Source organism: Lissotriton helveticus, chromosome 2_1 (assembly GCF_964261635.1).
Source record: "Lissotriton helveticus chromosome 2_1, aLisHel1.1, whole genome shotgun sequence".
Taxonomy (NCBI): Eukaryota; Metazoa; Chordata; class Amphibia; order Caudata; family Salamandridae; genus Lissotriton; species Lissotriton helveticus.
This window is the reverse complement of record NC_136059.1, coordinates 759,935,342-759,961,672: the sequence shown is the minus strand read 5'-3', so window position 1 is coordinate 759,961,672 and position 26,331 is coordinate 759,935,342.

Genomic DNA, 26,331 nt, shown 5'->3' with positions numbered 1-26,331 from the left:
AAACACAATTCTCTCAAAATAGTCAGCAAGATTGTCAGGAGTTTTTAGTGTATATGCTTGATGTATTGCATGATGAAGGTGTAGATGTAGATCACCTGTTTGGGCTTTCTTATCAATGGCAGCATGACTGCGAGAACTGTAGGGTATCAAGTACTACTAGTGTAGACTCAGAAAGATTTATATATTTAACTTTGCCAGACAGTAAATCAGTCTCTTTTAATAAGCTAGTAAAAGCAGCTGATCACAACATGGAGTGTAGCCAATGTAAATCTGAAATGATGTCCACATTATTTATACGAACATATGGCCAGTATGTCATTTTAATGTTCCAACCATGTAGGCCTGATGGAACAAAATTGACAACTTTAATTAAAAATTTTGTGGCTTCACAGTTGTCAATATCAGGAAGGACTTTTGTAACCGTAGCAATTATATACCATGATGGTCCTTCAATAACATCAGGACATTGTACAGCTTATTTAAAGTGTAGAAATGGCTGGTAATTCTGCAATGATTCTGTTTTAATTTTCAAAAAAAAATTGCCGTATGACCTTAAAAACTCTTACCTGGTGTTTTTAAAACCAAAATTTTAGGGAAAGAATCTCGGGATGTGCTCTGAGGAATTTCAAGAAGTTCTAATGGCTCCTACACGATTTGGCCTTGAGGATAAGTGTAGTACAGAGACATAACTTCTTACCATAACACTGGACGTCATGGAGAAATACGTGCACTTTGAATGAGTTCAGAAAAACTGTTTCTTTTTATAAGCTAATTGAAGCAGCCAATCAAAACATGGAGTAGAGGGAATGTAAGTCTGCAATGCTGTCTACTGTTTTACATTGCTTTGTGATTAAAAGTGATGTAGAGAATTAAATAATTGTACTAGTCATAAAGGTAGTGTAAGTCTGCTTCATAGTAAGCAGTATCAGTGTGATAGGAAATGTAGAACATGATTGAGCAAGAAGGGGAAGATATTAGTAGTCCAGGATTGTGAAAATGATCTTCAACATTTTAATTGTGAAAGTTGCGGAAATACAACATGACGGGATTGGCTTAAAAGAATTCTAAGAGTTATAAATGGCTCAGACACGATTTGGCCTTGTGGAAACGTGTGGTAGAGAGCGAGAAGTCATTTATTGTATGTAACATGTTTTTGAAAACGATGGAGGTTTTCTTTCAGAAAGTGGCGGGTTGAAAGTAATAACAGCACAACAGAGTGTAAGCTGTTCATAGGACATCCTTGGCCGTCATGGAAAGTAAGTTAACTTTAAGGAGTTCTGAATTCTGATTTGTTATGTTGTATGGGTTTTTTAAACACAATCATTTTGATTGTGTTTTTTTTTCCCCGCTGTTATATGATGAATACCTTCAAGTCACTGTTTTAGTGAAATTTGATACATTCTGAGAACAGCAAAAATAAACCATTTAACATGTATAATTAATTCTGTTCTGTTTGCATTTATGATGTACATGTAGAACTGTGTAGGAGGCATGGAGAAGGTGAGGCTTCTGTAAGTGTCAAAGTTGTTGCATACAGTGCTCATATTCTACGTAGTCTTTTATATTTCATTACTTTCACTGTTTCTGACTGATCTAAAATTTTTTTTTTAAAAAGAACAGTAAGTATAAGGGAAGGAAACAGACAGTTATGTTAAAAGAAAGACAGCTATAGGGAATAAACTAGGGATACTGTTACCCGCAATCCTCTGCTGATGATGTCACTGAGCATGTCATGAATGATGTAATATGTGACATCATCAGCAGTGGATTACGGGTAATAGTATCTCTAGTTTACTCCCCTATAGCTGTCTTTCTTTTAACATAACTGTCTGTTTCCTTCCCTTATACTTACTGTTCTTTTTTTTTAAAAACATTTTTTGGTTCGCTTCCGGTTCGCGTACCGGCGAGCGAACTGGGAAGCGAACTAAGAGAAATAGAGGTTGGCACAGTTCCAAATATTGTACCAATTTTTTAATAACGGGGAGGTAGTTCTGAAAAGAACTTTTTTTTTATTGTTTTTGTTGTTTTATATTTTTTTTATTTTTTTTATGAACATTTTTTTACTTTTTTTGAATTTTTCTGAACAGTTTTATATTTTTTGGGGTTTTTTTTCGGAGGGGGCAACGAAAACGATTCATTGTAAAGGGCTCAACAGGAGCAACAAAAAAAAAAAAGAATTTATTATTTGGGGCGTTTCGTACAAACTTGCATATGATAGTCAATAGCTCTGTTGATCAGAGTGATGCTACTTTCTCCGTAGCAAATGAATCCACTGCAATGTACGCAGACTTGTTTTACATCACGAAATCTCGTTTGTATATTTGGCACCATCTCCCTGCCCTCTGGTCCCGTTACCTCCGGTACAACAGATCTTCTGGCCATAATAGGGAGATTATCTAGGTCGTTACGAAACTGTGCAGCACTGTAGTTGTTAGGATGCCACCTAGTCATATGGCGATGCATTGTGTAGTTTCCGAAACTGTATTTTTTGTCGGTCCCTCTGGACAGTCTATCTTGACATAGAAGGCAAGTTACGTATCTTGCATTTACTTTTTTCTGACCTTTGGGAATTTAAAAAAATTGCCAAATGAAGTTTTCTTTCCGGTGAGACGTCCTGGGCTCCTCAGGCAAAAAGTGCCTCTCTTCGTGCTCTTCCTCCTCTTCCTCTTCTTCCTCTTCTTGCTGAATTATAACTTCAGCAGGTGGTCCACTCTTCCTTGGATGTGGTGGAGGTGGTGGGGAAGCACCAGCTGAAGCTACTAAAGAAGCCATTGCTCACTGGTAACAAAGGGTCTTTCTCTCACAATGATGAAAGTCAGAGTGAGGAAAGAAGGAGGGATTTTCATCATTTGGGAAAAACAATAGTTCTCAACCAATGAAAAGTGTTCATTTTAGATTATATGACCTAGTCTTACATCATTAGGAAACCAAAAGTGAAATGAACCAATGAAAAGTGTTATTACCAAGTCACATGACCTGCTGTGTTTACGTTACGCGCTTTGCAGGGCCTCCCGGTTTGCTTCCAGAAACCTGCGCTTTGCGCCTCGGTAAGCGTACCAGTTCGCTAACGTAGCACGTCATATGACGTATCACGCGACAACGCGAAACGTCATGCGGACGGGAGGCGTCACGATGTTGTTTTCTAACGCGGCAGTTGCGGTAAAGGAACGTTTACCGGCTCGCGGTCTATTTCGCGGCATCAAGGTCAGCTAACGGGAAGCTTCCCGATTCGCGAAGCGGGAACGAAGAAAAAAAAATATTAATTTTTTTTTTATTAATAAACATATAAAATATATTTTTGGATTTAAAGAAGAATACATTTTACAGCTACAGATATTAGCTGTTAAAAAACCAATGAAATTCACTGAAAAAACCATAGGTTATAGACCATATATAGTTAGGAATTAGCATTTACAAAACCTTGAAAATTCACTGAAAAAACCATAGGTTATAGACCATATATAGTTAGGAATTAGCATTTAAAAAACCTTATTTTACTCACACAAAACCATTGAAATTCCATATATAGTTAGTTGCACTAACTATATATCGCGCACCCGCAATCCACTGCTGATGATGTCACATATTACATCATTCATGACATGGTCAGTGACATCACTGATGACATCACTGATGACATCTCAAATGACATCACTAATGACATCACTGATGACATCTCAAATGACATCACTGATGACATCATGACACACCAATACCAGTTACTACATACGCACTGACTGATTCCTACGTCTACACACACATTCACTCATTCACCCATACAATCACTCATACATACAGTCACTCATTATTACAACACTATCATATGCACTCATACACCTATGCAGACAGTCACACACTGCCACTCATCCATGGAGTTACTCACACACCAAGTCAGTCCTGTAAAGAATCAATCACACTTCCATTTCCTCATCTATACAGTTAAACACAGAACACCATACTTCAGTGACATCACTGATGACATCACTAATGACATCTCAAATGACATCACTGATGACATCTCAAATGACATCACTGATGACATCATGACACACCAATACCAGTTACTACATACGCACTCACTGATTCCTACGTCTACACACACATTCACTCATTCACCCATACAATCACTCATACATACAGTCACTCATTATTACAACACTATCATATGCACTCATACACCTAGTCAGTCCTGTGAAGAATCAATCACACTTCGATTTCCTCATCTATAGTTAAACACAGAACACCATACTTTTCACACATATACTAACACATACTTACTCTCTTATACAATCACTGATACAAGTACACATTGATATGCACAGAGTCACACACCTCCCAGCCAGCCACACACACACTCAGTCTTCCATACATCCACTCATTCTTCAATATGTAAAACGTATTTAAACTTTACAAAAACACACAGACACTAGATGATGTCATCAGTGATGTCATTTGAGATGTCATCAGTGATGTCATTTGAGATGTCATCAGTGATGTCATCAGTGATGTCACTGACCATGTCATGAATGATGTAATATGTGACATCATCAGCAGTGGATTGCGGGTGCGCGATATATAGTTAGTGCAACTAACTATATATGGAATTTCAATGGTTTTGTGTGAGTAAAATAAGGTTTTTTAAATGCTAATTCCTAACTATATATGGTCTATAACCTATGGTTTTTTCAGTGAATTTTCAAGGTTTTGTAAATGCTAATTCCTAACTATATATGGTCTATAACCTATGGTTTTTTCAGTGAATATATATATATATATATATATATATATATATATATATATATATATATATATATATATATATATATATAAATATATATATATTACCTACTGGCGGTCGCCAGTAGGTATATATAGTTAGGATTTTTTCCCTATGGGATTTTTGAAAATTCTATGTCTAATAACTTTGGCGTTTGTGGACGGAATTGGCTGAAATTTTCAGGAAAATGGCACATTTTGTTTCTGAGCAGCCTTTGAAAATTTGGGGGGGTTCGTCAAGGGGGGGCCGAGAAAAAAGGGGGGTCCCAAAACGTGTTTTTAACATTGAGTTTTCCATAGGGCGGTTGGCCTCACTTTTAGCCCGAACGGCTGAATGGATTTGCACGAAACTTGGCAAAATTGTAGGGACTGGTAGCCCGATGTGCCTTTTGTAGGTCTCAATATATGTGCTTCAGTGGATTTTGAGAAATTAACGTTCAAAAAAAGATATATATCTGTAACAGCGGATCGGGCAGCGCTCCAGTTCGCGTACTTTTCGCGCAATGGAGCTTTGTGAAGCGAAGCTGATTGGTTCTCCGGCGTCTGTAAACATTCCAAACAGTCCATAGCGGCCGCCATCTTGTCTCTCGGTAGGATCGAGAGACAAGAGGAGGCCAAAGCGAAGGGGCAAATGACCATAAGGGGGCATAGTAGATCCTCGCTGACCCCCTAGGTTTGATGTGGAGGTTTTAAAAGGGCCCCGCGGGGCAAAAAAAAAAAATAATAATAATAATCGAACGGCTGAATGGATTTGCACGAAACTTGGTAAAATATTAGGGACTGGTAGCCCGATGTGCCTTTGCTAGGTCTCAATATATGTGCTCCAGTGGATTTTGAGAAATTAACGTTCAAAAAAAGATATATATCTGTAACAGCGCTCCGCTTCGCGTAACGGAGGTTTGCGAAGCTGATTGGTTCTCCGGCCTCTTTAAACATTGCAAACAGTCCGTAGCGGCCGCCATCTTGTCTCTCGGTAGGATCGAGAGACAAGAGGAGGCCAAAGCGAAGGGGCAAATGACCATAAGGGGGCATAGTAGATCCTCCTTAACCTCTTAGGTTTGATGTGGAGGTTTTAAAAGGGCCCCGCGAGGCAAAAAAAAATAAATAATAATAATCGAACGGCTGAATGGATTTGCACGAAACTTGGCAAAATTGTAGGGACTGGTAGTCCGATGTGCCTTTGCTAGGTCTCAATATATGTGCTCCAGTGGATTTTGAGAAATTAACGTTCAAAAAAAGATATATATCTGTAACAGCGCTCCGCTTCGCGGAGATACAATTATATCTGTATTACCTAGCTGTTGCTAACACCAGTTAGCGACGGCTAGTAGGAGATAGCGACCATCTTGGGCCCCACTTTGCATGTGAGTGATATTTATCACTAATGACATGCAAAGTGGGCATGCCAAGATGTTAGCGACTGGAAACAGTCGCTAACATCGCTATCTCCTATTATCAACTTTTGGAAATATTCGCGATAAGCGCGAATATCTCCAAAAGCTAGCACCTGCCCTGAGCAGTTCTAAGGCATGTTATCCAATGGGAGGTGGATAACATGGCTAAGAGCATTAGCTCGGTAATGCATAAATATCGCTGCGTTCTCAGCGATATTAATGCATTGCGGTCGTTTTTTATCGTATTTGCGATAAACCTTGATAATAGCAAGGTTTATCTGCGATAATTTCTGACGATGCTTAGCGGTGAAAAAATCGTTGCTAAGCATCGTTAGGGATAAATATCGCTTACCTTTGGTAATATGCCCCAACGTCTGTTAACGTTCGATTCGAAGGAAATCAGGAAGTGTTGAAAAACATTGTCTGCGCCATCTTGCCTTTTTTCAAATGCCACACTTTTGTCGTGCACGGCAGTCATTTTAGATGCCTTGACCAGACCCACTCTGTGCACGCTGTCGATCCTTAGCATGACTCCCCACCCTCGCAAGCATCTCCCCCAGGCAGTGGTCACCCCCGCTCTCTGTCTTATGCATGGGTAATAAACCACCCCCCATCTGCGCTGCTCTTCCCTGAGAATCACACCCTGTGCCCGCCCGACACCTCCCTTTCGCCCTATTCACTACCGCACCCTCTGACACTCCTTTTCCTCTGTGTCCGATTGTCCAGGCCGGTCCTAGGGTATCAGCTAGCCCTGCAGATGTAGTTTATGGCCCCAGCTGTAAAGAATCACCCCTCTTCAAAGGAGTTATAGTAGATCAAGGCCCACACTCGATGAGATCCGTCACAGCAGACGCGTTCCTATTATCTGAAAACCATCCTGTATTGTGATTGGGGAGGGGACCGAGCCTGAAGCGGAAGATTCCAGGGATGACTCTTTGTACATCAAAGTTTTTACAATTATGTGTCACATTAAAAATATATAGCACTCCAACAAAGTAGTAAGATTATAAAACTTTAATAACTTATAAATATATACAAGAAAACAAAAACAGTAATAACATATAAACATTTTTAGGGAAAAACAACGAAGTAGCGGTCGGCTGTGCGAATAGTCCCAACGCAGCACAACGTCCAGATTTCTGGCGTGGGGCGTCGCGGGGGGTGGGTCATCAGTAGCAAACTGTTGTGCGAATAGTTCCAAGGCAGCAGAACGATGGCACCAAGGTGATGTCCAGTAAGTTGCCGCACTGGTTTTGGTATCCTACAATGCTGCTCCGAATAACGGCGTGGGGCGCCCCGGGGGAGGCGGCGTGAACGGGCCTCTCCAGGTGGAGTGTCATCTGTTGTAGTGGGGCGCCCCTTTACCGTTTCAGTTGCCATTCCGTCCGTTTTTGGTCCACTGTGTCAAAAGCCACAATTCAGCTGAGTTGCGCCCACTCTTGCGGTGCAGCGATAGGCGGCTGTCACAGGACTCTCAAAATGGAGGCAGGCTCTTTCCTTTTTGGGCCTGGTCCACTGAAATGGCCCTGGGACACCTTGGAAATCGGACGCTTGTCTGCTAGGTCTTGGACCCCATTCTCGAAAGCGTCCCCTCCGCCTTGAGGATTTATCAAAAGTTTTGGGGGCCCCCGACTCCTGTAGGCTTCTGGTGGGGAGCGGTTGCCAAGATTGCTCGCGGAATGACCACGACGGAGCTACGAGATGGTGGTGCTCTCATGCTGAAGCCAGCTTCAGTCTGAAACATCCAGAAACAAGGTGGGGCTTTCATCGTTTGGGAAAAAAAAAGTTTTCATCCAATGAAAAGTGTTGTTTTTAGGTCATATGATCAAGCCTTCCATCATTAGGAAACCAAAAGTAAAATGAACCAATGAAAAGTTTTATAAACAAGTCACATGACCTGTTATGCGGCATAGGGTATAAAATGCGGAGAAAATACGTTGGCACGTGAGGCGGCGTCAGTAGCGGACCGATGTGCGAATAGGCCGAAGGCAATACAACGCGCCAAGATCCGGATGGCACCGAGGTGGTGTCCAGCAAGTTGCAGCACTGGTGTGGCCATCCTACAATGCTGAAAGTCGGCGTGGGGCGCCCCGTTGGCCTGTGAGTTTGCGCCAGTAGCGGACCGATGTGCGAATAGGCCGAAGGCAGCACAACGCGCCAAGATCCGGATGGCACCGAGGTGGTGTCTAGTAAGTTGCCGCACTGGTGTGGCCATCCTACAATGTTGAAAGTCGGCGTGGGGCGCCCCGTTGGCCTGTGAGATGGCGGCAGTAGCGGACCGATGTGCGAATGGGGCCAAAGGCAGCGCAACAATATTTTCGGAATAGAAGACACCACAAGGCGCTGAGATGCCAAGATCCGGATGGCACCGAGGTGGTGTCTAGCAAGTTGTGGCACTGGTGTGGCCATCCTACAATGGTAAAAGTCGGCGTGGGGCGCCCTGTTGGCCTGTGAGATGGTGTCAGTAGCGGACTGATGTGCGAATGGGGCCAAAGGCAGCGCAACAATATTTTCTGACTGACACCACAAGGCGCTGAGATGCCAAGATCCGGATGGCACCGAGGTGATGTCTAAGTTGCGGACCGATGTGCGAATGGGGTCAAAGGCAGCGCAACAATATTTTCTGTATGGAAGATACCACTAGGCGTTGAGATGCCAAGATCCGGATGGCACCGAGGTGATGTCTAGCAAGTTGCTGTACTGGTGTGGTCATCCTACAATGCTGAAAGTCGGCGTGGGGCGCCCCATTAGCCTGTGAGATGGCGTCAGTAGCGGACCGATGTGCGAATAGGCCGAAGGCAGCACAACGCGCCAAGATCCGGATGTCACCGTGGTGGTTTCATAGTTGAGATGCACTTCATCTGCAGTGGGGCGCCGAGATCCGGATGGCACCGAGGTGATGTCTAGCAAGTTGCTGTACTGGTGTGGTCATCCTACAATGCTGAAAGTCGGCGTGGGGCGCCCCATTAGCCTGTGAGATGGCGTCAGTAGCGGACCGATGTGCGAATGGGGCCAAAGGCAGCGCAACAATATTTTCTGAAGAGAAGACACCAAAAGGCGCTGAGATTTCAAGATCCGGATGGCACCGAGGTGGTGTCTAGCAAGCTATGCAGTTGAGTTGTGTGCGCACTTGCGGCGAATAGGTCGAAGGCAGCATAACAATGTTTTCTGAATAGAAGACACCACAAGGCGTTGAGATTCGGTTACCACCGAGGTGATGTCTAGCAAGTTGCCGCACTGGTGTGGCCATCCTACAATACTGCTCCGAATAACGGCGTGGGGTGCCCGAAGGGGGGGGAGGGGAGGCGGCGTGAACGGGCCTTCCTAGGTGGAGGCTCGTCTGCTGTAGTGGGGCTCCCCTTTACCGTTTCAGTTGCCATTCAGCTGAGTTTCGGCTGCTCTTGATGCTACAGCGACAGGCGGCTGCAACAGGACTCTCAAAATGGCGGCCTGTTCTTTGGATTTGGGCCTGGTCCACTAAAATGGCCCTGGGACACCTTAGAACTCGGACGCTCGATTTTTTTTTCCTTTCCTGTACATGCAAAAAAAGGTAAATGCCCGGTACGTTACACGCTTCATCTGCCACGATGAACTCTCCAGAGGAACCGAAAAAAAATATAGTTATGGTAACTATACCATGCATCGTCATATGGAGAGGTGGCACCAATTAATTATAGTGCTGCATAAAAGAGAGATTTGGAGGAGAACCCCTGACCTGCTAGTACATTCATCAAAGAAGTGGCACTGACAGCATCAGAGGCAAGGGAAACGGTCCCAAATATTTAGAAGAACTTTGGAAAGATTAAAATGACATGTTTAGATTGTGGCAAATTAATTTCATGTGGACAGATGAGTGTTACTCTAATAAATACAGCATATGAACATCATCATAGTCGATGGTTGGTAGAGACATTTTGACTATATCCTGGACCTGCCCGTCCTCACCCAAAATGGCGCCGGAATAAATGGGACTCGTAACTCCTTGTTGTGTACTGGTTGCAGAACCTTGAAATCACGAGATACGTATGCAGTTTTGAAGCACATGGCGGGCGGGGACGAGAATTGATTGAATATTTTGACATCCCTATTGATATTAAGTTCTGATGTGTTATTGATTACTGTACTATTGAAAGTTCGAATTAACGTCACCCATGGTACTTGCCCGCAAATGTATATCTAGATAATTTTATTGTAACTGGCCCTGTCGTATTTTAATTATAAAATGTACGTCCACCGATTCCGTAACTGTTAGACACCTTAGTTCTTGCAACCTAATGGCCCGCCCATTACGTTCCTCTACAGTGTAAATGTCTACTCATCATATACGATTACAGTTTGCTCCGTGGCCGGCCCACGTGGTTATAGGCTCGTATTTGTATAATGAAATTTTCACAATAAAGGTTTTTAAAAGAAAACATGGTAGTAGTATATACATTGGTAAAGTTTTTAATAATAGTCACTGTTTTAGAATCAGTAAAAGGCAAGTGAAATAAAGCAGACCAATTACATGAAGGGTAAAAGGTATAATTCGAAGGAACGCAGTAAAGATAAATGGTCAAGGGCTGTTGTGTTTTCTACTCCTGCAACATAAAGTGATTGATAAGAATCTCATATTCAGGCGTATCGGCGACTAAGACAGCAGGTCGACCCTCTTTTGCTCAACGGCTCCGTCATAGGACGAAGAAACGCTCTTTTTCTCGAAAAAAGAATATATTTTACTTGCAGGACAGTTGTAAATTTTCCGGGAAAGTACATTAGCCTGGAACATTATAACATATATTTAAGAAAAAATAATGTTCGGAAGTAATAAAAAGCGTAATTTTTAGGTCATATGACCAAGCCTTTCATCATTAGAATAAGAAAAGTAAAATGAACCAATGAAAAGTTTTATTAACAAGTCACATGACTTGTTATGCTTACGTTACGCGCTGCGCGCCCCGGATGACTTCCGGATGCGCTAACGCGGCGCGTCATATGACGCATTACGCGACAACGCAGGTCCAGAATATAGTCAAAATGTCTCCACCAACCAGCGGTTGGAACACAACCCCTTTCAGCAGGCTAAATAGTTCTGTTAAATGACAACAGAAGGGACAGGCAACAAGAACCATCAGTCAAAGAGGGGAGGGCTAGTTCTTCTCTACCGGGTTACATTGGGGCGTTACCGGAACTGATCGAATTGGTAGTCTACAGTGTTTCTGGATATTCAGACTGAAGCTGGGGTTAGCATGAGAGCAGCACCATTTCGTAGCTCCGTCGTGGCCATTCCGCAACCAATCATGGCAGCCGCTCTTTATCGTTATTTTGGGCGGGGTGGGTGGCGGAGCCAAGCTGTTTTGCAGCCATCATTGTGTGGAGTTCAGTTCATCTCACTAGTTTTGTATTTGTCATGAGGGGTTGTTCCTAATGTTTCTATTTTAGCGAGGTCAAAAAGAGATCCCAATAGTGGCCTACTGATTTTGCTCGATTCCTTTTCTTTTTTTTTTACACGATTTTTCGTTATCTGCGAAGACTAAACAGAGTATTGCGACTCTGTATTTGTTTGTAAATAGAGAATGAACCAAAGTGAACCAATTCTAAAACAGTAAATACTTGGATAACAATCAATCAAATGGAGAGAGAAGCAGGCACGACGTATTACAACGGGGGCAAAGGCCTGCGTTAACTACCCTTCACTATGTGCAAAGAGAGAGTACTCCTAATAGAAATGAGGGGGGGGGGCACCATTCAAAGCAGATCAGTGTGCATAAACACGAAAATGTTTTCACTTACCACGTACTTGACATTCGACAGCTTATGATATTTGCTATTAAAAAACCATTGAAATTCACTGAAAAAACCATAGGTTATAGACCATATATAGTTAGGAATTAGCATTTACAAAACCTTGAAAATTCACTGAAAAAACCATAGGTTATAGACCATATATAGTTAGGAATTAGCATTTAAAAAACCTTATTTTACTCACACAAAACCATTGAAATTCCATATATAGTTAGTTGCACTAACTATATATCGCGCACCCGCAATCCACTGCTGATCATGTCACATATTACATCATTCATGACATGGTCAGTGACATCACTGATGACATCACTGATGACATCTCAAATGACATCACTGATGAGATCACTGATGACATCATCCAGTGACTGTGTGTTTCTGTAAAGTTTAAATATGTTTTACATATTGAAGAATGAGTAGATGTATAAGTGTCTGGACGAAGGATTTAGTAGGTGCATGACTGAATGTATGAGTGAGTGATTAAATGTGTCTCACTGAGTGCATGGGTTAGTGACTAAACTGTCTTAATTTGTGCATCATTATGTCTGTTGTTCTGTAAACTGCTGCATGTGTTGATCAGTAGCTATATGATTAACTATATGGGTTATTGATTGATTGTCCAAGTATTTGTATGGGAGACTGAGTGTGTGTGTGGCTGGCTGGGAGGTGTGTGACTCTGTGCAGATCAATGTGTACTTGTATCAATGATTGTATAAGAAAGTAAGTATGTGTTAGTATATGTTTGAAAATGTAAGGTGCTCTATGTTTAACTGTATAGACAAGAAAATGGAAGTGTGATTGATTCTTTACAGGACTGACTAGGTGTGTGAGTAACTCCATGGATGAGTGGCAGAGTGTGAGTGTCTGTATAGGTGTATGAGTGCATATGATAGTGTTGTAAAGATGAGTGATTGTATGTATGAATGATTGTATGGGTGAATGAGTGAATGTGTGTGTAGACGTAGGAATCAGTGAGTACGTATGTAGTAACTAGTATTGGTGTGTCAATGGTTTCAAAAATTATACTCTGTATTTAACACTGGGTGAAACAGAGGTTATATTAAATTGTGAGGAGATGCATTGTATTGTCACATGAATGATATCATCAGTGATGTGGTCATTGATGTCAAATGAGATGTCATCAGTGATCTCATCAGTGATGTCATTTGAGATGTCATCAGTGATGTCATCAGTGATGTCACTGACCATGTCATGAATGATGTAATATGTGACATGATCAGCAGTGGATTGCGGGTGCGCGATATATAGTTAGTGCAACTAACTATATATGGAATTTCAATGGTTTTGTGTGAGTAAAATAAGGTTTTTTAAATGCTAATTCCTAACTATATATGGTCTATAACCTATGGTTTTTTCAGTGAATATATATATACATATATATATACATATATATATACAATTATACACACACTTTTTTTTTGGGGTAGCCACTCATCAAGACCCACGACCTCGACACCAAGCAGGTCCAAGAGGTCCTGCTCCCGGTCCAAAATGTCTGCCCAGCGGTGGGTCAGCTGATGGTGGGTACGCCGGATACCGGAGCAGCGGAAGACTGCCCGGCGCACCTTCGCCCACCGCCGGAGACGCTCTTCAATCCGGTAGCCGGAGCGGGGCCTGCCGCCTGCTGCCAAGGTCAAGGGGAGGTGGCGCTGGAGAAAAAAGACCAGGGCAGCCACCTCCTCCTCCCCAAAAAGTTGGCGGGCCGTCACCCCTGAGGGGCGCATTCTGCCGCAAGGCAGCCGGGTTTTTTGGGGCACAGGCGTCTTGCCCTTTGAGCCGCCGATGCTGCTGGCGCCCTTCACCATGGTTCTGGGTGGAGGGGAGAAGAAAAGTTCAAGACAAAAAGGTAGGGGAAAGAAGAAGCAAGGTAAAAGAAGGAAGTAAAATAAAACAATAGAAAAGTTGAAAAAAAGTTGTAAAAGTAGAAATAAAATGAAAAATATAAACCTAGGCACAGAGAGAGATAGGTAATAACTAAAGAAAGTTTGAAAAAGTGGGTAAAAAGATAAGGATTGAAGAGATATCAGCTAGATGCTAAAGTAGGCCCAAAACCATTGCCAGAGTGTGAAATCCAAGATGCCTGCGCCCGTCGCGACCGCGTGGGTAGGTTCGCGCGATATTTAGCTCGATCACACACTTTTGTAGTGCGAACGAGAAGATGAGTTCCCGAACATGTCTTGCACAACGCGAACACGTGACTTGTGACCCGGAACAGAAAATAAGGAAACGCAAGCGGGCGGGACAAACCTCTTGGGTAACTTAGCGCGCTAGCCATCCCGAGCATGCAGGCAGCGCCCCGAACACGCGCACCGCGCTCCCGAAGACGAAAAACGGCGCGCGAACGGGTCTAGCAAGCAACTACGCATGTCCGCGGAGCTACGCGTAGCTCGCGGAGTGAAAGTGCGTCTTTGCGTAGCTCCGCGGAGTGCGGCTCCGCGAACTACGCCCAGGGTTAGTATTGGGGTATGTCAGTGTGGGAGCGAATGTCTAAGTGCCTTTGTCTTTGTCTGACTGGATGTGTGAGTGACTCTATCCTTTTGTAAATAGTTTGATGAGTTGCAGTATTGGCTTGGGAGACTGGATGTTTAACTGGGCATATGGGTCTGTAAGTACGCTTGAAATTCACTAAAATTTAAAAGTGGATGTCTTACCTTTTAAGCAGATACTACCCTCCCTATCACCTACCCATGGCCTACTTTGCAGGTGACTTACATGTAGTAGAAGGAGGGTTCAAGTGTTGGCAAAGTGGTTTTCAATGCCAAGTTGACTTAGCAGTTAAAATGTTGCACAGGCAATATCTCTGGATGAGTGACCTGATTGTGTCAGTACTTTAACACATATGAGAGTGAGTGCATCAGTCTGTCTGTAGTTGTGTGACTGGGGGCCAGATGTATGACTGGTGGGCAGTCATAATATCGAGTTTTTTATTTCGACTGGACAGAATATCGAGTAAAAAATATAGAATGGACAAAATATCGACTAGACATAATATAGACAACAAAAATATCGACTAGAAAAAATGTATATCGAATAGAATGGACATAATATCGAATCAAAAATATAGAATGGACATAATATCGACTAGACATAATATAGACAACAAAAATATCCAATTTAAGGTAAGTTAATAATATTTTAAATTTTTTGTGTAATATTATTCTGTAGCGGGTTGTGGGTTTATAGGGGAATAGGGTGGGAAGTAATTTAATTATAATTAATTAAATATGTTAATTTATGTATTGATATTTATTTAGAATTAATAGTTAAATAATTATTAATTGGTAATTAATTAAAATATAATTGGTAATTAATTATAATTTATTAATTGATAAATATTTTAATTTTGGTAATTTATTTTCTGAAGCGGGCTGTGGGTTTATAGGGGAATAGGGTGGGAAGTAATTTAATTATAATTAATTAAATATGTTAATTTATGTATTGATATTTATTTTGAATTAATTGTTAAATAATTATTAATTGGTAATTAATTAAAATATAATTGGTAATTAATTATAATTTATTAATTGATTAATATTTTAATTTTGGTAATTTATTTTCTGAAGCGGGCTGTGGGTTTATAGGGGAATAGGGTGGGAATTAAGTTTATTTATTTACTGATATTTATTTAGAAATAATTTGTAATTAATTAATAATTGGTTATTAATTAAAATATAATTGGTAATTAATTAAAAATGATTAATTTATAAATATGTTAATTTTATTAAATTATTTTCTGTAGCGGGTGGTGGGTTTATAGGGGAATAGGGTGGGAAGTAATTTAATTATAATAATTTAAATATGTTAATTAATTCATTGTTAATTATTTAGAATTAATTGTTACTTAAATAATAATTGGTAATTAATTAAAATATAATTGGTAAATAATTTTAATTGATTACTTGATAAATATATTAATTTCATTAATTTATTTTCTGTAGAGGGTTGTTGGTTTATAGGGGAATAGGGTGGGAAGTAATTTAATTCTGATCAATTAAATATGTCATTTAATTTATTGGTATTTATTTTGAATTAATTGTTAATTAATTATTAATAGGAAATAAATTAAAATATAAATTTTAATTAAAATTAATTGATTAATTTTTAAATTGTAAATTAATGTATTGTTAATAGGTAATTAATTAGTATGAGTAGGCAATTTTTATAATTAAATAATTTTATTTTGTATTTATAAATAAATATTTAATATATTTTATACACTTGTAAAATATTTTAATTATTTGTAATTGGTATTACTATTTATGTTATTTATATCTATTTGTGAAGTATTTACTTTCCCTACTATTGCACTCTCTGAAGTTGGAATAGTAATTTTAACCCCTACGCTATCCAACACTTTCCCTACTGTTGCACCCACTGGAGTGGGTATGCAACGTTTACAACGCAACTTTTACTATGCACTACCATTACAACGAAACTTTTACAACGCAAAAACTTTTACAACGCATACATTTACAAAGCATGCTTTTACAACGCAGATACCTTTACAACGCAAGTATTGGTAAGTATATAATTATTTTTAAAATGTTATATGTTTGGGTTTTTGGGTAAAGGGGTATTTTTAGGGTTCAGGGTCAGTTTTCAGTTTTTGGGTAAAGGGGTATTTTTAGGGTTCAGGGTCAGTTTTCAGTTTCTGGGGTAAAGGGGTATTTTTAGGGTTCAGGGTCAGTTTTCAGTTTTTGGGTAAAGGGGTATTTTTAGGGTTCAGGGTCAGTTTTCAGTTTTTGGGGTAAAGGGGTATTTTTAGGGTTCAGGGTCAGTTTTCAGTTTTTGGGGTAAAGGGGTATTTTTAGGGTTCAGGGTCAGTTTTCAGTTTTTGGGTAAAGGGGTATTTTTAGGGTTCAGGGTCAGTTTTCAGTTTTTGGGTAAAGGGGTATTTTTAGGGTTCAGGGTCAGTTTTCAGTTTTTTGGGGTTAAGGGGTATTTTTAGGGTTCAGGGTCAGTTTTCAGTTTTTGGGTAAAGGGGTATTTTTAGGGTTCAGGGTCAGTTTTCAGTTTTTTGGTGAAGGGGTATTTTTAGGGTTCAGGGTCAGTTTTGGGTTTTTGGGGTACAGGGGTACTTTGTAAAAATAAAGTAAAATTACATTTAAATTAAATTTATTAAATAAAATTAAATAAAATTAAATTATATTATAATATTTTTAATTAATTTATATTCAAAAAATTATTATATACTTACCAATACTTACGTTGTAATGGTATGCGTTGTAAAGGTATATGCGTTGTAAAATCTTGCGTTGTAAATGTATGCGTTGTAAAAGTTTTTGCGTTGTAAAAGTTTTGTTGTAATGGTAGGCGTTGTAAAAGTATGCGTTGTAACTTCATACATCCCTGGAGTGGGAATAGTAATTTTAACCCCTACGCTATCCAGCGCTTTCCCTACTGTTGCACCCACTGGAGTGGGAATAGTAAATTTTACCTCTACGCTATCCAACACTTTTGCTAATGTTGAACTCACTATAGTTGTAACAATAAATTTTAACCATTTTCTATGCTACGCTAAAAATGTTATATATGTTTATTTAATAATATGTTTTTTTATATATATATATATATATATATATATATATATGTATTATTTTTGGTGATATAATTTTTTTAATTATATAAATTATTTATTAAAATTACATTTTTTTAAATAATTATTTCTAAGTTTATATTAAATATATTTATTACTATATTAGTTTTAACTTAATTTTAAGACATTTAAAAAAATCGATATTTTGACAGTCTATATTTTTGTAAGTCGATATTTTGGAGTCGATATTTTGGTACTTACCTGTTTGAAGATAGGGAGTCGATATTTTGTCAATCGATATTTTTGACTCGATATTTTTGTATCTCGATATTTGTGAGGTCGATATTATGTCAGTGATCCTGTATGACTATTTGCTTTTGCAAATCGCAAATTGTGAAGACTTGCTAGTCGCAAATTGCAAGTCACAAAAGTGAATGTACAACAGTGTCAGAGACACTGTTAGCGATTCCCAATGGGGTCGCGAAATGCGAGGCTCATGAATTTTAATGAGCCACTCATAATTTGGGACCCCATTGGGAATGGCTGGCCCTCCCAGGGATGGTGGCCTGCTGGGCTCAGCAAACATCCATGTCTGGGACTGTTTTAAATAAAGCTGTTTTTTTTTAAAATGCAGCCTGTTTTCCTTAAAGGAAAACGGGATGCATTTAAAAGAAAAATTAAACATTTTCGTTTAATTTTTTTAAGGGCAAGATCACTGCATGCCTTAAAAAAATTTTCCCATGCATTCCCAAAGGGGAAGAGGTCCGTTTGCGACTGCTTTACCACCTACTTGAAGTAGGTGGTAAATTGCGAAAGTCACAAATCCTAATGATCGAGTCGCAAATAAATTGCGACTTGCTAATTACAGTCTGTACATGGCCCTTAGGTATTTCTGCATGCGCAAACGGGTTGCAAACCCATTTGCGCATGCAAAAATACATCGTATATCTGGCCATGGATGTCTAAATAACGATATCATTATTTTACAGGCTTTCTTACTAACTCTATTGGTTTGCAAAAGTGTATGCAAGTGGCTGTATGGATAACTTACTGACTATCTTAGTGTTTTTTGGGGTATTTAACTGTATGTGACTCTGGCTCTGCTACTGCTGGAATACATGAGAGGTGTGTCAGTCTGTGAGTGAATGTATAAGTGCTTCTGTCTCTGTCTGACTAGGTGTGTGAGTGTTTCTATGTTTTTGTAAGTAGGTTTATGAGTTGCAGTATTGGGTGGGCGACTAGATGTACCAATGGGCATATCCGTCTGTGAGTGCATATGAAACACATTAAAACTTCAATGTGCATTTCTTACCTTTTAAGCACATACTACCCTCCCTATCACCTACCTACGGCCTGCTTTGTAAGGGGAAATATCCTTTACGACGCAACTTTTACCACGCACTGCCTTTACAACGCAGGATTTTCAACGCAAGTCATTACAACGAATTGCGCTGGGGGGCTCTCTAGGATAGGTAATAGTTTAATTTACTATCCAACACCTTCCCTAATATCCACGGGGACTGGAGTTGGAATAGTAAATTAAACTATTCACTATCCAGCACCCCCCAACGCAAGTCGTTGTAATGACTTGCGTTGAAAAACCTGCGTTGTAAAAGCATGCGTGGTAAAAGCATGCGTTGTAACAACGTACATCCCTTTGTAAGTGACTTATATGTAGTAGAAGGGGAGTTGAAGGCTTGGCAAAGGACGTTTTCAATGGCAGGTCAATTTGGTAGTAAATCTGCACACACAGGGTCTGCAGGAGCAGACCTGAGACATGTTTAAAAAGCTACTTCTCTGGATGGGTGACTTGATTGTGTCAGTACTTGAGTAGATATGTGAGTGAGTGTATCATACTCTCTGTGGGAGTGTGACTGGATATCTGAGTAACAATATTTGAGAGGCTCTCTTAGTAATACTATGCATCTGTACAACTGTATGCAAGTGGAAGTATAGATAGCTTACTTACTTTATTAGTACATATTGGGGTATGTATGTAAGTGTGGGTGGAACTGGCTCTGTTACTGTTGGATACATAAGTGGTGTGTCAGTGTGCGAGTGAATGCAAAAGTACCTCTGTCACTGTCTGACTGGTTGTGTGAATGGCTCTATGCTTTTGTAAATAGGTATGTGAGTTGCAGTATGGGTGAGAGACTCGATTTATAACTAAGCATATGTGTCTGTCTGTAAGTGTGCATATAACTCCCTAAAACTTCAAAGTAGATCTCTTACCTTTTAAGCATATAGCACCCCACCATATGACCTACCTACAGCCTACTTTGCATGTGACTCATATATAGTAGAAGGAACGTTTAAGACTTGCAAACGGGTTGAAATGCCAATTCAACTAAATAGTAAAACTGCACATACAGGCTCTGCAGAAGCAGGCCCAGGACATATTTAAAGGGCTTCTTCTCTGGCTTGTAACTTGATTTTAACTGTACTTGAGTATATATGTATGTGAATGAGTGTATCAGTCTCTCTATGATTCTGTAACTAACCATATCTGTTTTAAGTTGCTCTCTTACTAATTCTTTGCATCTGTATAACTATATGCAAGTGGCTGAATTGATAGCTTACTGACTGTGTTAGTGAGTGTTGGGTATGTAAGTGTGTGTGCAAATGACTCTGTTACTGCTGGATACATAAGTGGTGTGTCAGTGTGTGAGTGAATGTCTAAGTGCCTCTGTCACTGTCTGACTGGGTTTGTGAGTGGCTCTATGGCTTTCTAAATAGGTATCTCAGTGAGTGCATAGATATGTGAGTGGATGTTTATCAGGTATACTGTTCTCTAACTTTATTTCTAACTTACTGAAACGTCAAACAACATGTTTTACTTTCCTCCCCTACTGACTAAATACAGTTTACCTTAGGAGTGATTTAAATGTAATAAAAGAAAACCTTAGGACTTGCCAACACATTATAAATGCCAATTCAACATAGCAATCTAAACTGAAGACACAAGTTCTGGACTAGCACACCTCACACATATTTGAAGTTCTACTGCTCTGGATTGCACAATCAGATGTAAAATGTATCTAGTAGTCATAACTTAATATATATTTATATATACGTTTTGAATGCCCACCATTTTTAACAAACCTGTGAAATCACTTTGTTGTTCTCCAATTTTTACAGCACCTGAAATTGCTTGTCAGGAAATATTATCAGTACTGCTCTCAGTAGAAAAGAACCAGTAATGGTAATCTTTCCCACTCTTTTTCCTGTGATACCCATGTACTTAGTAAATCATAACATTCCCTTAATTTTTCTTTTGATATTCTACTTCTGAATGGTCAGTTTATTTTAACGCTTTCTCAGCCTCCTGATAAGAAGCCCAATCTGGTAGTGTTGTAGGTAGATTTGCAACTACGTTGCGATGCTCAGCATGGCCTCTGTGTGACTTTGCAACGGATTCACAAACTTATACTGGAGTCCGTTAAGGTATTTACCAATATACGACTACTATTTTTCATCTCCATTTGACATAATGTGATAGTTATAATTTAGCAAACTTATATTTCAGAAAATAACTATGTCTAAACCCCTCTCCTTTGTGGTTTGAAAGTACAGTGGCCTCATTTACGAGGAATTAATGCAGCACAGTGGTGCAAGCCATTTGGCTGTGCCGCGTAGTGTCAATTCCCAAGCACAGAGTGCGTCATATCTACAACAATATGGCAGATCTCTCTGCTCTCCCCTGCGCTGGTGCACAATGTGTTGCTATGCACCGACACAGGCACCCTTGCATCATATACAAGGGTGCCTGCATTTAGGGGAATGATTGTTTATGTGCAGGAAGGTGTCCCTTTCTGCACATAAACAATCTGAAATTACATTTTTAAACTTCTGTGTGTGCTGCTTAATGCAGCACACATAGAAGTTGAAAAACTGCATGTTTTTCAATGATTGTTTATGTGCAGGAAGGGACCCTTTCTGGCACTGAAACAATCACCATAGGTGATTTCCTTATTCTATGTGTGCTGCATAATGCACATTTCTCCTCGCTGCGCCTCCATATGCCTCCCCTTGGGAGGCGCAGCATTCTGGCAAATTTCCAGGTTTTCACTTTCTTGTAAATCTGGAATTGTAGCAGAAGCCATGAGCTTTGCCTGGGAACACCCACATCAACACCCATGGCACGCCCCTTTCACTAAAAGTGTAAAGGGGTCACATGTACAAAGGCACGAAAAGCCACGTTGGGTGACTTTACGTGTCCTTGTAAATATGGGCAGCAGGTTGTTGCGCCGGTGTGTCTCAAAACAGTGATGCACTTGCGGCACAAGGAGCTTGTAAATAAGCCCCATTGTATCCAGAACCTTCCCCCACACTGCTTTACCTCATTCGACATAGCAACCTCCTTCGCAACACTCTACTGTACTGCACTCTACTGTACAAGTAGGTCATACGTTCCGAGCACTTTCTGTCAGCATCCTACCAGTTTCAGGTACAACTGTAACAGGTGTCATTGAGTGTTTGAAAATGTTAGCATAGCTAAAATGAAATAACTTCTTTTTAATTAATCAAGAGCCAATCACAGATCTACTTACGATTTGTATTAAATCACTACTATTTTTAGCTACCAATATATTTACATCATCCAATCAAATATGTCCTTTTTGTAAACCAGATCCTGTCCTCTATTTTAACTGCCTTTCATTTTGCAATCTGCCTCATTCAACTCCAGTCTTCACCTGTGTGCTACTACTCCATGCCTTCATAATGGTTAGAGAGTGGATTGTGGGTCATAGCTATGTGTTTTGGGCCAGAGATTGTACTTAAAAAACGTAGCATTGACAGGCCCCTGCGGACATTACTTGGGTTGGCCAGAGAGGGTTAAAGTGGCATCAATTGCTGCCTTTGGTGCAACGCATTATTGATTGCCAACATTCAGATCCAATGATTCTTAGAGGCAATGACCGAGGCACATTGACTGGGGTAGGACTGGAAATCCTAATGAAGGGTACCTTTGCCCAATTATTGGCATTTTTCCCCCACACTGCCTTGATGTTCTCTACCGTGTGCCAAAGGAAAAAATGGAAGTGGTCTTACAAATTCTGTCCACTGATACACAAAACCAGGAAACCTGCTAATAAAACTCTTTCTGCATTCCTCAGAAACCACAACATGGGCTCCATCTACAGCAATATACTCTTCGACATGGAGCATTTATACGGAAGAGACAGAGTACATTTTTCAGAGAAAGGCAGCAGGATATTCCTTAACAACTTGAAAGACTGCATCCTGTTTTATGTGCAGTTATCTTCTACACACAACTATCACAAAGGCTCTTCTAAGAGCCACCCTTCTTTTCCCAAACACTACTTAATTTTTAATTGAAATCTGTTTGATTTTTTTGTTTTTTTTGGAGTTGTGAATCTGTTGAGGATTCACAAACCAAAAGTGCACATTCAATGCACAACAGTACATTTATGATTTGTGACTCTGTTTTTGCAAATGACTTTATGAGTACCTGTGTGAATTTTTAGTTGCGATTGTTGGCAGTCCCCCACAAGAAATGATGGCGCTATTCTTGCTAGGACCAGTGAAGTTTTACGTAATTTAAACCTGATCTCAACCCCTGATAGCTATAAAAAAGAGCAGGCAGGGTTAACTTCAGAAACTGCGTAAAGCATTTAGAAGTACCAAAACAGTTAAAATCTTGAAAACACAACATAATAAAAACCACTCTGTTGTGTCCTGTGACGGATCACGTTGATTGCCTGCCTTGCCTGCCCGTGTCGAAGATTTTGGAAACGCCCACGCTGAGCGGGAAACGACTGTCCCGCAGTACCGCCCTCTCCCCGCCTGACGTCACATGCAGGGAGCAGAGCGGAGGGAGAGGGAGAGGGAAACAAGGAGACGAGGAACCCGCATCCCTCGATTGCCGTGAGTGCCGCGAATGCCGCGAGCAGAATCGCGAGTTAAGTAGTAAGGAGCTGGAGCAACAGAAGTACGCCCTAAGAGGAAAGAAGCCTCCTGAGAGCTTGGAGGGGGCCTCCCGGCTCCCTACATAACCACCGGACGCTGGGCACGGCATGGGCTTAAAGCTTGATCCAACAGACACACAGAGGTAAGTGGGGGGACGGCAAGGTGGTTAAAGCGCTGAACACAACCTCGCATTTTACCATTTTTTTCGGTTTTTTTTTCCACACCTGTATCTTTAATCCTGGCTTGGAGAGTCACATGAATAAACATATGATGACTGGACTGCTGCAAATTTAAGTAAAGACATTTTATAGGGCACGTCTAAGGTAGTAGAGAGCCTAAAAAGACCTTCTCACCCTAATCAACTTTTATAGGGTAAGGATATAACAGAACTCATCAGGGGATATAAGGGAGACCAAGCCCCGGCGAGCTCTAATAGCGCTGGGAGAAAGCCAATCATTGCCGCAAAAAAGTGGAAAAACTGATGGAACACAACTTGAGACCAAGACTTAACGCAGCAAACACTATAAATGCGACAAGCCCGGGCTACTTGGAAGAGAGCAGTGAGTGTTTTGAAATAACACCGAAAGCTAAAAAGAAAGGAGCCAAAAGACCAAAGGTGACGGCCAAAACCCCGGGTAGTGCAGCGTCAAACTCAATAAAGGATTTTATGGGGAAGCACTTTAAAAAGGTGTTTACACCTGCAAAAGACAAAGACATTACAACAAGTAAAGTGGCATCCCTGAATGGAAGTCAAGAGGGTTAGAAGAACGCAGGTGCCTCCCGACCCCTGGAGATACACGTGTCCAACTCCTTCAATTTGGCTAATCAATCGCTACAGCTTTTACTAGATCAGGGGGGCCTAATCTCGCCACGGCTGTCATCATCACCATGTCTATCCTTCTCCTATGAAGTGGAGGGAGGATCCTTGGACAGCCCAATTCCATTTGACAGCCCAATCCCTCGGGTAGGAATGGAGAAAGGAACAGAAACCTCCCTGAGTGAAGACAGCTAAATATAGGGGTGTGATAGAGAGGGAGGAACATAGCGGCAGGCTGATGTCTGCTGCGAGAGCTCAGGGCTGAGGTGGATTTCCCCGTGCTCTAAGCAGAAATAACGGTTACAAAACGGTGATCAGAAAGCATGGGACTGCGCTGCATTAAGCGATCTCAAGATAATTTGTTTTTTTCCATACCTTTTTTTTTTGGGATGCTTCTGCCATGGGGTGTGGAGCTCGACCCGCGACCCGCGACCCGCGTCTGCCTAGCGCTCATTTAGTGCTAGGACCCTGAGGAGGCCACAGAGACCCGGAGTGGAGCAGCGCGAACTGTGTGCCAGATGGGAGTGCCGTTTCTTCTGACTCCTGAGGGCGGCGAGGCGGGGGCAGAGAGCGGCGCTTGTCCCGGAGGAGAGCGGGGGCAGGAGCTTCGGCGAGGAGGTCGAGCAAGTGTGTGGTTGAGGTCGAGGCATATACTCGCCAGGATCAGTCTCTGCTCACCTCTTAGCCAGATCCACAGCAACGCTACACGGTCAGTCAAGGGAGTGGGGGTGTCAAACAGCGAGCTGCAGGAGGTACTGTACATACTGAGGATCCGGTGGGGGCTAAGCATTTCCTTCGGAGGGTGCCTAGTGCAGATATTTTTTATATTGACCATATTCTTTCTAACACAGTGCAGTACGAGGGAATGGACTCAGGCATAACATCTCTACCGACTCTATATACCCCCGAGCTGGTGTGGAAGTAATTGTTGTACCTGCAGCCCCGGGAGGGGTGCGAAGGGGGGAGAGACGAGACATCAGCATCCACACCCCCTGCCCAGTCGGGAGCACATATTGCACCTGCCAGAAATAGATACCAACTTAGATCTAATTTTGAGCTACAGGGGCTCGGCCCTGGATATCTGAGTAACCCAGTGACAAAGGTAACACCACTTACCCCAAAGGGGAGGAAGAAGGGGGAAAAAAAGGACAAATTTGTTAGAGCAGGGGAGCCCAAGAAGCGGTAATCACCTAAAACTTGTATATCCCAGCCGAAACCTACACCCTCTTTAAGAACGTACTTTAAAGTCATGGAGCAGGCTGCAGACCCTAAGGAGGGGGACCTTCCACACCATCCTCTACACTATCCTCCACTCCCAGTTCCAACTCTACTAAAGTCATTCTAGACAAGCAATCGGAAATACAGACTACTGGGCTACAACCAGTGATCTTGGAGAACAGATACACGCTCTTAGCAGATGTGGAGGAGCAAGTGCGGTCTGAAGAAGGCCTACTTAGTCAAAACCCCCTACAAGTAGCGGAGGGCTTGCCCACTTTAGTCTCTACTTCAGAGGAGGCGGGCGGGAGTAACATAGGAGGTAAGAAAGCGTCGACTGCCCTAGATGGAGGATTTTCCCAGGTTGAGTCATTCCTTTATAACTTGAGAGGTGATTTACTATCCAAATTCGAAATTTCAGAGGCAAACCAAAAAAGTATCCAAGAACGGTGCTCTAACTTGGAGGCTAAGTTGGATGACGTCTGTAAACGTACTGGTATCCTGGAGGAGAAAGTTACTTTACTAACTTGGGCTACTGAAAGGCATGATGGAGACATAGAGACTCTCAGAACCCATAATAGGACTCTCCAGATGGATATCGAGAGGCTGGAAATTCACTCCAGGAGAAATAACCTGAAATTCTTAAAAATCCCGGAGGGGACAGAGAATGGAGATGTCAAGACATTTATATGTAAACTTCTCAGAGAGGGAGTCCTCAAAGATAGACCTGACATAGATTTAGAGTCATAGATCCAGAGGGCGCATAGAGAACCCTTTAGACTTCATGCTGAGAGAAAAGCCCCTAGGAAGATCCTGGTAAACTTCCTCACATACACCACAAAGGAGCTAATTCTGAG